Below are 12507 nucleotides of genomic sequence, written 5' to 3' on the forward strand. Positions count from 1 at the left end.
GTGTGTGTGTGTGTGTGTGTGTGTGTGTGTGTGTGTGTGTGTGTGTGTGTGTGTTGGGGAGGGAAAAGTTTTGTGTAATAATTGGAGTAAGTTAAAGACATGTACTTGGAAAAAGGATGCTTAGTATTATAACAATTTCTGTAATAAAAACTAGAAAGTAAAATTTCTTAAAATCTTTTTGTCAAAGAGAAAGTGGTGATTCTCAGCAGAGTAAGCGATGGGAATGTGGGAGGCTGAATCCTACTTTGAGGAGGTATGTACGCTTCAGAAGTATACCTGCATTATAAATTGTTGAGAAACATGAACATAAATCAATAAGTATTAATGCAGACAATTTATAAACTCAGCAGCAGGTGATAAATAGCAAATATATCTACAATCTGGCGTCCGTGTCATAATGACCTAATAAAAGTCTGAAGTTGGAATAAATGCTTGCCTAAATAAGAAATTAGGATTTGTATCTCAGCTTTTGTAGTAACTCAGGCGCATCACTTTATGTCTTAGAATTTCTGAATTTTCCTCATTTAAAAAAAGAGGGATTTGGATTAGATCTTTAAATATCTTCCAGTGTCTAACGTTCCACAATTCTAAGTCAGTAAATGAAGCTATGATTCTTGTCTCTGGGCCTAAAATAATACCACTTCAAAATTATTAGAAGAAAGATTAGTATCCTTTCAAACATAAATCTAATTAGTTGGAGCAGTTAGGAGAGTTGGAGTATATAAGTTCTGATCGTTTTCCTAATTGTAACTGTTTGCTACCTAAATGATACATTGTTTGAAGAGATGTAAAAATTCTTTCCACATAGAGTTCCTTATATGTAACATAGTGTTTGTTTATTTTCCATTGAGTGAGAGTGGAGTGAAATTGAGTAAGGGGGTGAGAGCATGGCATACTTTGAACACTGAATATTCCCTGAGGCTCAGGCATTTTTATGTTGGCACTGGGCCCAGGGAGCACTTAGTACAGAATGATGTTGAAGGCACCATGGTGATATTATTTGACATTGCATCTGAGACAGTTGATAGTAGCGGTGCATGAAATTGACAAACTTTAGCAATAAAGGTTTATTAGAATATTTAATGGTGGAAAACATATAGGACGTTGGATTCAATAAAATAAAACTAAATAAATTAAACACATGTACTAGAATAAAGCTTTGCTATCCACTTCCATTATAAAAGATAATGCTAAAACTTTGTCCTCTGATCTTATTTTCCCATATTTTGCAAACCAATTATATACACTGGCAAAGTAATTAGAAATGGGATAAAAACTATTTCCACATCACAGGAATTTCTGTGTATTTGTCTTATATTTATAGATATCTACCAACTACCGACATTTATACTCCTACTATCTTCACCTCTCACACAGTGAGTTCAAGGAAGTATGTCCTTTCTGTTTAGAATCATATCCATTCTTGTTTTCTTAGTCAATTCACCCACCAATTGTCACCTCTCTCTTGTTCAAATGGATCGTTCCTATTTGCATAAAAACATAGTGCAACGTTTTAATATGTCTTCCTTTCTCACCAGCCTATCTCTGGTTAAGGTGAAGACGACTCCCTGTGTCTCAGAATTCATAAGTTACTTATCTTCCACTGAACACGTGCCAGCGTTTAGAAAGAGTGTATTATTCTCTCAAGTTTGACATCTTGGTCTTTATTGATGCCATGTTCCCTGCCTCTCTGTATTTTATGTCCTTCCTTCTTCTCCCACCCCTCCTCCTCTTCCGGTTCCTCTTTTTTTTTTTTTTTACTTCTATTTCTAGCCTCTAAATATTGAAATCTACTCAAGCAAGGGCCCTTGTTTTCTCCTCACCTTACACTGTCTCCCTAGGTTACGTCATTCAGGCTTTTGAATGGTATCAGCTCAATGCAGATAATTCCAAAACGTGTTTCTTCAACCTAGACCTAGCCTTTAAACTCCTAACTCTGTATCCAACTGTATTTCTACAGGGATTGCTTAATAGGCATGTCAAACATAACTGTAAAGGACCCCTCAGTTCAAGTTTCTTCCCCAAAATCACATCTCCAGTTATTCCCATCTGTGAAATGGCATTACCATTTGCTCAATCCCTCAAACCAAAACCTGGGGATAATTTTGTATTTCTCAAATTAATTTGGCAACATTTCCTTCTAGTTATTAGCAAATTAATTTCTGTCGTAAATCCCAGGGTATCCTGAATTCATCCCTACTCATGCCAACCCAAACTCTTCCCATTATCTCCCCTTCCCTACGTGCAGTTCATTCCCAACCAAGAGGATAGGGTAGTTTTGTTTGGTAACTGGAATTAATTCATCTGAAATATGTTGACAAATAGAAAAGTACAGAAAATAATATAACCCAATCCCTATATCTATGGCACAGAATTAATGGATATTAATATTTTATTATAATTACTTCATGTATTTCCTTTTCTAAAAATGCAATAGCATAGAAGTTGAAATTTTCTTACTATTTGTTTTCACTGTTTTCTTTCCTCATTCCCTCCAAGATAATGATATTTTGATCTTTATATATACCCCTCCCATTAATTTTGTTATATACTAATAGCATATATGTGTGTACATAAACAATACACAGTTTTGCTCTGTCAACTTTATTAAAGGCACATATTTTCTTCTTATTTGTGACTTGTCTTTTAATTTTGTGTTTTCTCAAAGAGGAACATTTAATTTTCCTATAGTTGAGTTTATCAATATTATCCTTTGTGATGATGAATTCATTGATTTTACTTAATATTCTTTATTATTTCGAAGTAGCAAAGGTATTTTTCTAGATTTCCTTTTAAAAGTTTAATTTTTTTTTAATTTTGCCGTTGATAGTCATAATACATTTGGATTTCTTTTTACTATAGAGCATGAGGTTGGCATCTTTTACTTTTCCCCTTGTAAATAAATGTCTAAATACCATTTAGCTGCTATGCAATGAGACATGTCCTGTACCAATTTTCACTTGTGTGTGGGTCTATCTTAAGTTCTCTATTTTGTCCTTTGGCCAATTAGACACACTACCACACTCTTTCACTTCCCTGTGAATCCTGAAATCCTGACGAGAATTCTCACTTCCCCAATCCCGATCACCTTACTCTTCTCTTCACCTTTTTCTGGAATGTTCATAGCTTTTGCTCTGTTAGGTAGACACCATGAGTTGACTAAACATATCCATTCAAAATCACTATTTTTCCTTGAATACTATCATTTATTTATCACCTACTGTATTTTTGGTGCTTGTCTAGGCAATTGGAACTCATCCATAAAGAGAACAGACAAACATCCCTTCCCTCCCGAGGTTTACATTCTTTTGAATTGATTATAGAGAATTAGCCACCTGAAATATTTATCTTCTCAGAATTTCTTGCATGACATGGAATGGCATTTGTCAGAGTCCTAGATGAAACGTAAGACTGAAGTGTTTTTTGTTTGTTGGTCCATTTTGTTTTTACCTTCTGTTTTATTTGGCCTTTCTCCCTTCTTTTTCTATATAATTCAAGCACTATGCCTGCAGTTATAGCAGCCATTCTTAAAATTGATGACAAAAGCCACACAGTAAGGGTAATGGACCAGGAAGGTGGGAGGAACCAATTCCTTAATGACCTTCCTTAGCAGGGGTACCAGGCTTAGACGGCCTGGTCTGGTTTTGCTTGCTTTAAGCTATGGTGTGTCTGTTTTTCTCTTACACAGAGCCAAATCTATTCCTATCTGATTCTTCAAAATAAATTGAGAAAAAAGTTTTCTAAACATAAGAAAATATCTATATTGGGATAGAAATCATATTCATTTTTTAGATTAATTTATAGGAAATGGACCTGTTTACTCTTTCATTTTCATTCATAAACATGGCTTACTTTCCTATTTATTTAGATCCCCTTTAATGTCTGTCAGTACAATTTTATACTATTTATTTAATCACTGCACTGTTTTTTAGATTTGTTAACTGTTACTTTATAGGCTTGTGTAATTTTGATTAGGATTAGTAAAATAACATTTTCTGATTTGGTAATGCTGTTGTGTAGGAATGCCATTGATTTTTTTACACTGATCAATGTCCAGAATACTTATTTCTCGTTGTCTAGCTTGTTTATAGATTCTCTAATTATTTCTATACAAACAGCTATATTATCACTGTACAATGATATTTTAAAATGTCTTCTCTGCACTTTGTATACCCATATTCTTTGTCCATTCTTACAGAGTTGACTAGATAGATCTTTCAGCGTAATGTTGAAAAGAAAGAGGTGATAGAGGAGTCTGAGTTAATGACAATACTTGTAATGTTTTACCATTTGAATGATGTTTTTTAGAATTTTAGTGGAAACCCATCATTAAATTAATAAAAATACACTCAATTCCTAGTTTGCTTTTATATGTATATTTAAATATATGTATATGTGAATGGGTGTTGCATTTAAATAAATGCTTTACTACATATTTTGAGATAATAATTGTTTTTTTCTTACTTACTACTTCAACCTGTTAGTTCACGGTAAAAGAGTCTCTAATGTTGGGGGCATCTGGGTGGCTGAGTTGGTTAAGCATCTGCCTTTGGCTCGGATCATGATCCCAGGGTCCTGGGATCCAGCCCCACATCAGGCTCCCTGCTCAGCAGGGAGTCTGCTTCTCCCTCTCCCTCTGCTGTTCCCCGTGCTGTTCTCCCTGCACCCCGCCTCTGTCAAATAAATAAAATATTAACAAAAAAAGAGTCTCTAATGTTAATTCATCCTTACATTTCCAATACAGGTCATATTTGACTATGTTGTACTTCTTATATTTTGTTGTAATCAGTTGTTAATGTAGTACTTAGAATTTTTGCCTGTATGTTCAACAAACATTCTCATGTTTATACTGCACATTAATAAACTTTTGCTGTAAAGATAAACTAGCCTTATAAAAACATTCTCTGGGTATGTTTCTAAAACAGAAAGGTTATTGGTCTTCCAAAGATTTTGGTAAAATCTGTGAAAACATTTCCAAATTTTTTTCTCTTATCTAAGTTTTCAGATTTATTGACAAATTGTTTTTCTCTTACCTAAGTTTTCAGATTTATTGGCAAAGTTCTGAGTATCCTTTTATGTTTTTTATTTATCTTTCCTTAATTATGTCCCATTTCCATTATTAAAATTCATTTTTTTAAAGATTATATTTATTTGTCAAAGAGAGAGGGAGCAAGCACAAGCAGGGGGAGTGGCAGGCAGAGGGAGAAGCAGGCTCCCCTCTGAGCAAGGAGCCCAATGGGGGACTCGATCCCAGGACCCTGGGATCATGACCTGAGCCGAAGGCAGATGCTTAACCCACTGAGGCACCCATGTGTCCCTATTAAAATTCTTATTAACACCCTCTTCTCTTGATCATTCTTGCTAGAGGTTTGTCCATTTTATTAGCTTTAAAAAAATTGGCTTTGTAATCTTTTAAAATGTCTTTATTTTCTATTTTACATTTTTTGCTTCTACCTTACTTTTTCTTCATTTTACTTTCATTTTTATTTCTTTCAGTATCTTTTTTTTTTTTTTTTTTTTGCTTTGCTCTTAAATGCCTAATCATTCTTTTTTTCTTGCATCCAATTTCATAAATTTCTCTCTAATCCCATTTTCAGATTTGGGTAGGTAGTGCTTCAAAGTCATTTGATTTGGTAGGTAGTGCTTCAAAGTCATTTGATTCTAAATATTTAGTTATTTCCATGTTTTCATGTGATTCATGAGTTATTGTAATCATGCTTCATAGTTGAACACCTATGGGATATATTAGCTGGGTTTGTCAGGTTATGTGTCCTGTATGCTATTAATTCATCGGTTTTTGTCAGGTTCATTTAAAAGATAATTTATGCATTTCAAATTAATAGACATTTACTTTTCGGCCTAAGTGCTAATGTGTCTTAGAGCAAGTTTATAGGTGGTATTCAAATCCCCATCATCTTACTAAGAGGGCTCTGGCATCTGAGTTTCTGCAGGGGGTCTTGGTTTCTTTGAGTCCCTTCAAACTGCTTCTCCACTTCCTTGTGACACTAAGTACAAGTTTTCTAGTCTGTAGGAAAAAACGCATTTCAAGACCCTGAGCTCTCAATGTCTTTAAGTGGTGATAGTAGGAGTTACATTTTATTACCATTTCTGAGTGTTTGTAACGGGAGGGAAGTTCAACTCTCCATTTTGTTGTCTCAAGATAATCTTTTTGTGATAGCTGCTCAATACAGAAAGGAGGAAATCTTTTTAGGCCTTCATGATCTGGCCTCAGCCTACTGCTCTGGCCTTGTTTTGGACTATTCTCTTTGGCTTCTTTCTGTTTCTTGAACACCATTAGCTTAACCCCACCCCATCATTTGCACCCATGTTTCCTTATGCCTGAGATGGACTTCCTCCCATTTTCTCAATGCTGTTTTTTTTTTTTTTTTTGTCATGAAGATCCAACAATGTCACAGTCTTGTATTAGAGCCAGTTACAAATTTGTGAAGCCAGTGCAAAATTGGAAATTTGGTGTCCTTTGTTCAAAAGGCAAGAAAAGGATATAATCAAAGGTTCTAAAATATAAAACTTTCCCCTTCTACAGTCTCTCTCTTAATTTGTTTTTTTAAAAAGTCTACTATTCTAAGTTAAAAATTAAAATGTAAATTATTACCATACATTTTAACATTTATCTTTATATTGTGCAATGCCAGTTTTGAACGCAAATATAGGAGTATTTAATTTAGATGCAGAATCACCAAAATTATGTAAACCATATTTTGTAGCTCCTACGTGAGTATGTGTTTTGTTCTTACCACCACCGTGGAATGCTGCACAAGACTAACTGAACATTTTCTATGTGTCTTCTAGATATGTGCACATTCTACAACAGTACCTTGGCTTACTGATGGGTAAGGAGAGATTGAAAGGAGATCTTTTCCTTTATTTTTCTGTCATCTTTGTCAGAGCTGGTGGTTGGCTAGTACAGGAAAGTCAGGAAAGCTGTGGAAGGATTCTGAGACTATTTGTATTTAGTAGAACATCATTACGTTCTTCCTACTGTGACACAGAGCCCCCTTTATACCTAATCCTAGATGTGGTATGCTTGCCTTGTGGAGTGGACCCTTGAACAACAGTTTTGAACTGTGTGGGTCCACTTATATGTGGTTTTTATGCAATAAATGTGCATATAGTACTGTAAATGTATTTTCTCTTCTTCGTGATATTTTTAATGTTTTCTTTTCTCTAGCTTACTTTATTGTAGGGATACAGTATATAAGGCATACAATATATGAAATATGTGTTAGTCAACTGTGTATGTTATCAGTAAGGCATCCAGTCAACGGTATTAGTAGTTGAGCTTTTGGGGAGTCAAAAGTCAGACATGGATTTTTCAACTGCTTGTGGTTCGGTGCCCTAACCCCCGTGTTGTTCAAGGGCCAAGTGCACTTGCTTTGAGTCTTACCAAACTCCCATGGATGGCAGGTCCACCAGAATTATTTGCTAATGAGGCATTATGAGAATTACATGTGATTGAGGCTTTACGGAGGGATGCACTTGCTTTATGCACATCTCTGATGATATGCATGCTCCGTGGTCCAATTGGACTTCACTTATGAAACCCACATTCAAAGACACAATTAAGAAACTAGGTACAGTGATGGGAGAGCATGAAACCAAGGGCAGAGGGCTTCCGAGTTTGGGCCCCTGTGTGACTACTAAAGAGAGTCTGAGAGAGGCTTTCTTTAAATATGTAACCTAAATTAAATGCTCTTATAGCATGTTTTGTGAAGGTATTCTCTTTTATTATTTTAATGTTTTCTCATTATTTGAATTTTTTTCTTTTATTTTCTGTTTTCGGCTTCCTCTCTGCTCCTCATCCCTCTACAGTGGTAACTCCAGAAGAGCAGGGACTTTGTCTCACTTCTTTACTCTTATATCCACAATGTTTAGAGCATAAGGCATGCAGTTAACTTTTTTTTTTTTTAATATATAGTTCAGGAGCACCTAGATAGCTCAGTTGGTTAAGTCTCCAATTCTTGATCTCAGCTCAGGTCTTGATCTCAGGGTCATGAGTTCAAGTCCCACATTGGGCTCCATGCTGGGCGTGGAGCCTACTTAAAAAAGAACGAATAGTTTATTTAGTGAATATGGCCAACACTGAAAGCATATAGGGAAAGGTGAATGTATTTGTTTAAAATAAAATATTCTGTATTGTCCCTCACAAAATTTTTTTATACATATAATCTCTTGGGGCATTTTGATAAAACTGGGATTTTTAAGAATGAATAATAGTATAGAAGGTAGATTAATTTCAAAACTAAATATAAAATATGAAGCTGCATGAAAACCATGGTACTGCTACCCTTACTTAAACATTGTATTTTGGTTTGGATTTGTTGTTGCTGCTGTTGAGATAAAACATCACCAAATGACTCACAATAGTCTTGAAAAACAGGCAATTTCAAATGAGAACCAGGAAAATGGACAGACCTTCTCAGAATACAGTTTAAATTTGGTGTTTTTCATTTGGTTGCCTTCTCTGATTAGACATGGGTGACCGTAACTTGGGCCAAACTGGTCATTTCCATTGTCCCCTTTTTACCTCCTATGTAATATTATGTCACATAAAGGGTACAGGTAGGCACCGAGTTTGTAACCTAGAGACATGTCACAATCACCCGGGAATGTTAGGTCATAAACGAAGCCATCAGTTCAAGGAACCAGGTTAAAAATGGAGCTGAAGCGTGTTTGGGTTGATGAAATTGAAAGTTGAAAGTGAAACTGGTGAAGAAGGCAAAGGAGAAGAGGTTAGAGGAATTGTGTAGATCAAGAAACGATAACTGGTAGACATTTTTTTATGTAGTCCCAGGATGAGCTTAAATGATTTGGATGGGTTTACCTGGAGGTGTTAGAAAGGAGAAGTGTGGTGAGCTGTGTGAGTTCATTGAGATCAAGGAGGAGGTTGTAGAAAATGTCAAAGATACTGCTTCCCTTGTACCTAGGGAAAAAATATCCCCTGGGAAATAAATGAATTGTGATCGGAACTTGCAATAGTTCTTCCTCAATGGCTACTGGACACAAACCAGGCATCCTATGCTTATCTGCCTAATTTATAACCATTGGACGTTCTTCTTAGGCTTCCATGCTTAGGATTGATTCCTGTCTGAATTTTTTAGGGATAACCCAAATGACATCATTGCTATTGAAGTGACTATTTGTCAATCATACCAATTCTCAAAAGCTTTCTTCTAAGTGACAATGAATGCATATGAAAAGAATTTTGTTTTTCTTTGTGTTTTTTTCTGATTAAGTTACATATTCAAAAGGGTATTATTTATTATGTTAAGCACTATAAAAGTGTTCTGCCATGCACTTCAGTAAACATTTTCATGTTGATACTTTCAATTTACAGAAATTTTTAGGAGAATATGATAAGGATAGATCTGTTTAGGTGTACACATTTTTTTACCATATAATAATTTAATACATTGTGACTCATTGTGGACTTACTATGGATATGGCTTTGGCTGGAATATTTTTAAGTCACTAATAGAAGTGTTTGTTCAGAGTGAAAGGTGTGTACTCATTATGGTGTGTCTCAGCAGCCCAAGGAAGGGAAGGTAATGCAGATCATGGCCCATGATTTCTACTTCCTTCTCCAAAAATGCCCATGCTTTTTCACCGCCTTCCATTTCCCATACTTTCATGTTTTGTTTCTGTTTTCTATCCTAATAAACTTAGATCTCCTTCTTTATTAAAAAAAATCCTTCATTTCATACACACTTGCTTACTGCCCTCTGTTTTCTTATTTTGTAATCTTGCTGAGTGTCCACCACTATTTTGAATTCTACCCACAGCCTACGGCCATACCACCCTGAACGCGCCCGATCTCGTCTGAATTCTACCCACAAAGCCACCCATCACATCCATATCTCGAAGTCCTTTGGACATTTCTAGCCTTGATTTGTCTTATCCTCCCTAACATTTGATTCTTGATTAGTCTTTCTACTGAAACACTTTCCTTTGTTGACCTTAATAAGGTTATTACATTCTCTACTTTTCTGCCAACTTGTATTGACAACTCGCTCTTTAATTATATATATAATATATATTTTTATAATATATATATAAAATTAAGTAAAATTATATAATCAAGTAAATATATATATTTTTTCTGCCTACCGACCCCACGGGGACTATTGCCTACCGACCCCACGGGGACTATTTCCAATGTAAATCCTAAACTCCTTTCTTTCTCTTTTCTATCCTCTCCTGGCTTCTCACCTACTCTCTTTTCATTGTATATCTAACTTCCACATTTTTACCCATGGCTACCATCACTCTCCAGATTTCTAGTTTTTTTGTTTCCAGAGCTGCAGGTTTTCTTTGGCATTGCCTTTTACCTTCACCCAGTTCTTTTCTGTATGACTCTAGTAAGGCTTCTGTCACCTCACATCAGATTATCAGTCTCTCATTCATGTCATTTGTGATTTTTTTAATGCTTTAATCCATTCTATGTACCACAACCTGATTATTTCTCCGAAAAGTACTTATGTCAGTTTGCTACTCAGAAATGTTGAGTATCTCCATATATCTTAAAATAATGAAATCCTCAACCTTGCACTCAAAGGTCTTTGTAGTCTGACCCACATCTATCTTTGTTACTCTAAGTACTTAACCCTCACTGATATTTTTTTCCTAACTTTTTCCAGAACACTTTCTGTACTTTACAACTCTTGACATACTATGTCAATATCTGCAGTGGATTAAATACCTCATCATAATGAATTCTTACTCTACAGGTTGTTCCTTACAAAGAGTAAGTCCGTGAGGTGCAAAATAGACATCTGTTGAACTTTTGATAACATTAAACTTTCCTCTATTAACTGTCAGGTTGTTGAACCAAACATTTAAGGCCTTCCCGTACCTCTGTCACTTTTATAGTCCTGAATTTAAGGTTTACTGAAATAAGAAATAATATACTTGTGTATATTACAAATTACAAAATTGTACATTTTTGTACAAAATTGTACATTTTTGTACATTGTAAAATATTACAAAGTACAAAAATTGTACTTGTGTACAATTTTTGGGCTGTCATTTTGTAAACTGACATTTATATACAAAGTAAAAATTTTAGGGATCACTAAACTTTGTCTGAGAAATCCATTTTCTCTGCTGGAATGTAGAAGAAACTACAAAGTCCTCTGGTGTCCAAAGCCAACAGAACCAAAATTATTCACAGCTATTAAAAGAACAAAAATTCCTCAGGAAGCACAAGAGGGGTTCTTTTTTTTTTTTTAAGATTTTATTTATTTGACGGAGAAAGACACAGCGAGAGAGGGAACACAAGCAAGGAGAGAGGGAGAAGCAGGCTTCCCGCCAAGCAGGGAGCCCAATGCGGGGCTCCATCCCAGGACCTTGGATCATGACCTGAGCCAAAGGCAGACGCTTAAGGACTGAGCCACGCAGGCTCCCAAGAAGGGGTTTTTTGTAGTCTGCGCACAGAAGCCAGCTACTCAGAAGAAATATTTAGAAGTCTAAAGCCAATATCTCTATTATAAACAATTACTGTCTAATTAGCGTATTGATATAATTGTGTGTTTACATATTGAGTTTTTTTTTTTGTTTGGTTTGGTTTGGTTTTTGTTTTTTTGTTTTTTTTTTTTTGAAGGGTTGTTTGAAACCCTTCTAGTCCAATTACAGTATGGTAATAAAGGGAAGTAGTAGAATGTTAAGACTTTATTTACAAAATTCAGTTTGGAATGGCAGATCCTCCATTCTTAGATAATGACTCTAAAACTAAATGTGTATGGGCTAAGAAAACGGTATACTCATCTCAAAGCAGCTGTAGTTTTTTGCAAGGAAATACAAAGAGCATGTACCTTGAATGCCAGTAAGACATTTAGGAGGCAGATGAAAGTATTGTTCTGAATTTCGCTCAATGCGCCAATTAAATAAGGGAAGGAGAAAACTTGGCAATTTAAAAAATATATACTGAGAATATCAGTATTATAATTCAACATGTTTTATAAATGTTAGAGACCTAATGAATTTGATTAAAGCAGTTTAATTAAGGTATAGGCGACTGTGTTGCAACCCCCCTCCAGACAAAATAGCTCGGTGAACAGGTAGTATGTCCCCAGTGAACTGTGAATATCAAAGTCGGGGAAAATTCTTCATTTTAATGAGCTGCATTTTCTGAGCCCAGACCTCTCCCCTGACAGGGTGGCTGCAGGAGGCAAAAATGAAAGTAGTTGTTTTCCTTTGAGACATTCGACTGCTAAATGCTGTGAATGCCAGAAATTAAAATAGCGGCGCTGAGATTCTTTAGGTCTGCTCTGCCTTGCACTTGCCCTTGGGCTGGGAAACTATTGTTAAAGGAAAAGCCCAACAATTAAAAGCATTATTTTCATATTTAGAAAACTACTACTCCTCTTCTGGATATGAAGCCATTCCAAATATCATAAGCCATTACTTTCATAAAAGTTATATTCTCCATTTCACAAAAACCCTGTATAAATACAAATATTTAAACCAAATGCAGCATCCTTGCATTAATTA

The sequence above is a fragment of the Callorhinus ursinus genome, unplaced genomic scaffold (genome assembly GCF_003265705.2).
Source record: "Callorhinus ursinus isolate GAN/ISIS: 27379988/994484 unplaced genomic scaffold, GSC_fseal_2.0 scaffold17, whole genome shotgun sequence".
NCBI lineage: Eukaryota > Metazoa > Chordata > Mammalia > Carnivora > Otariidae > Callorhinus > Callorhinus ursinus.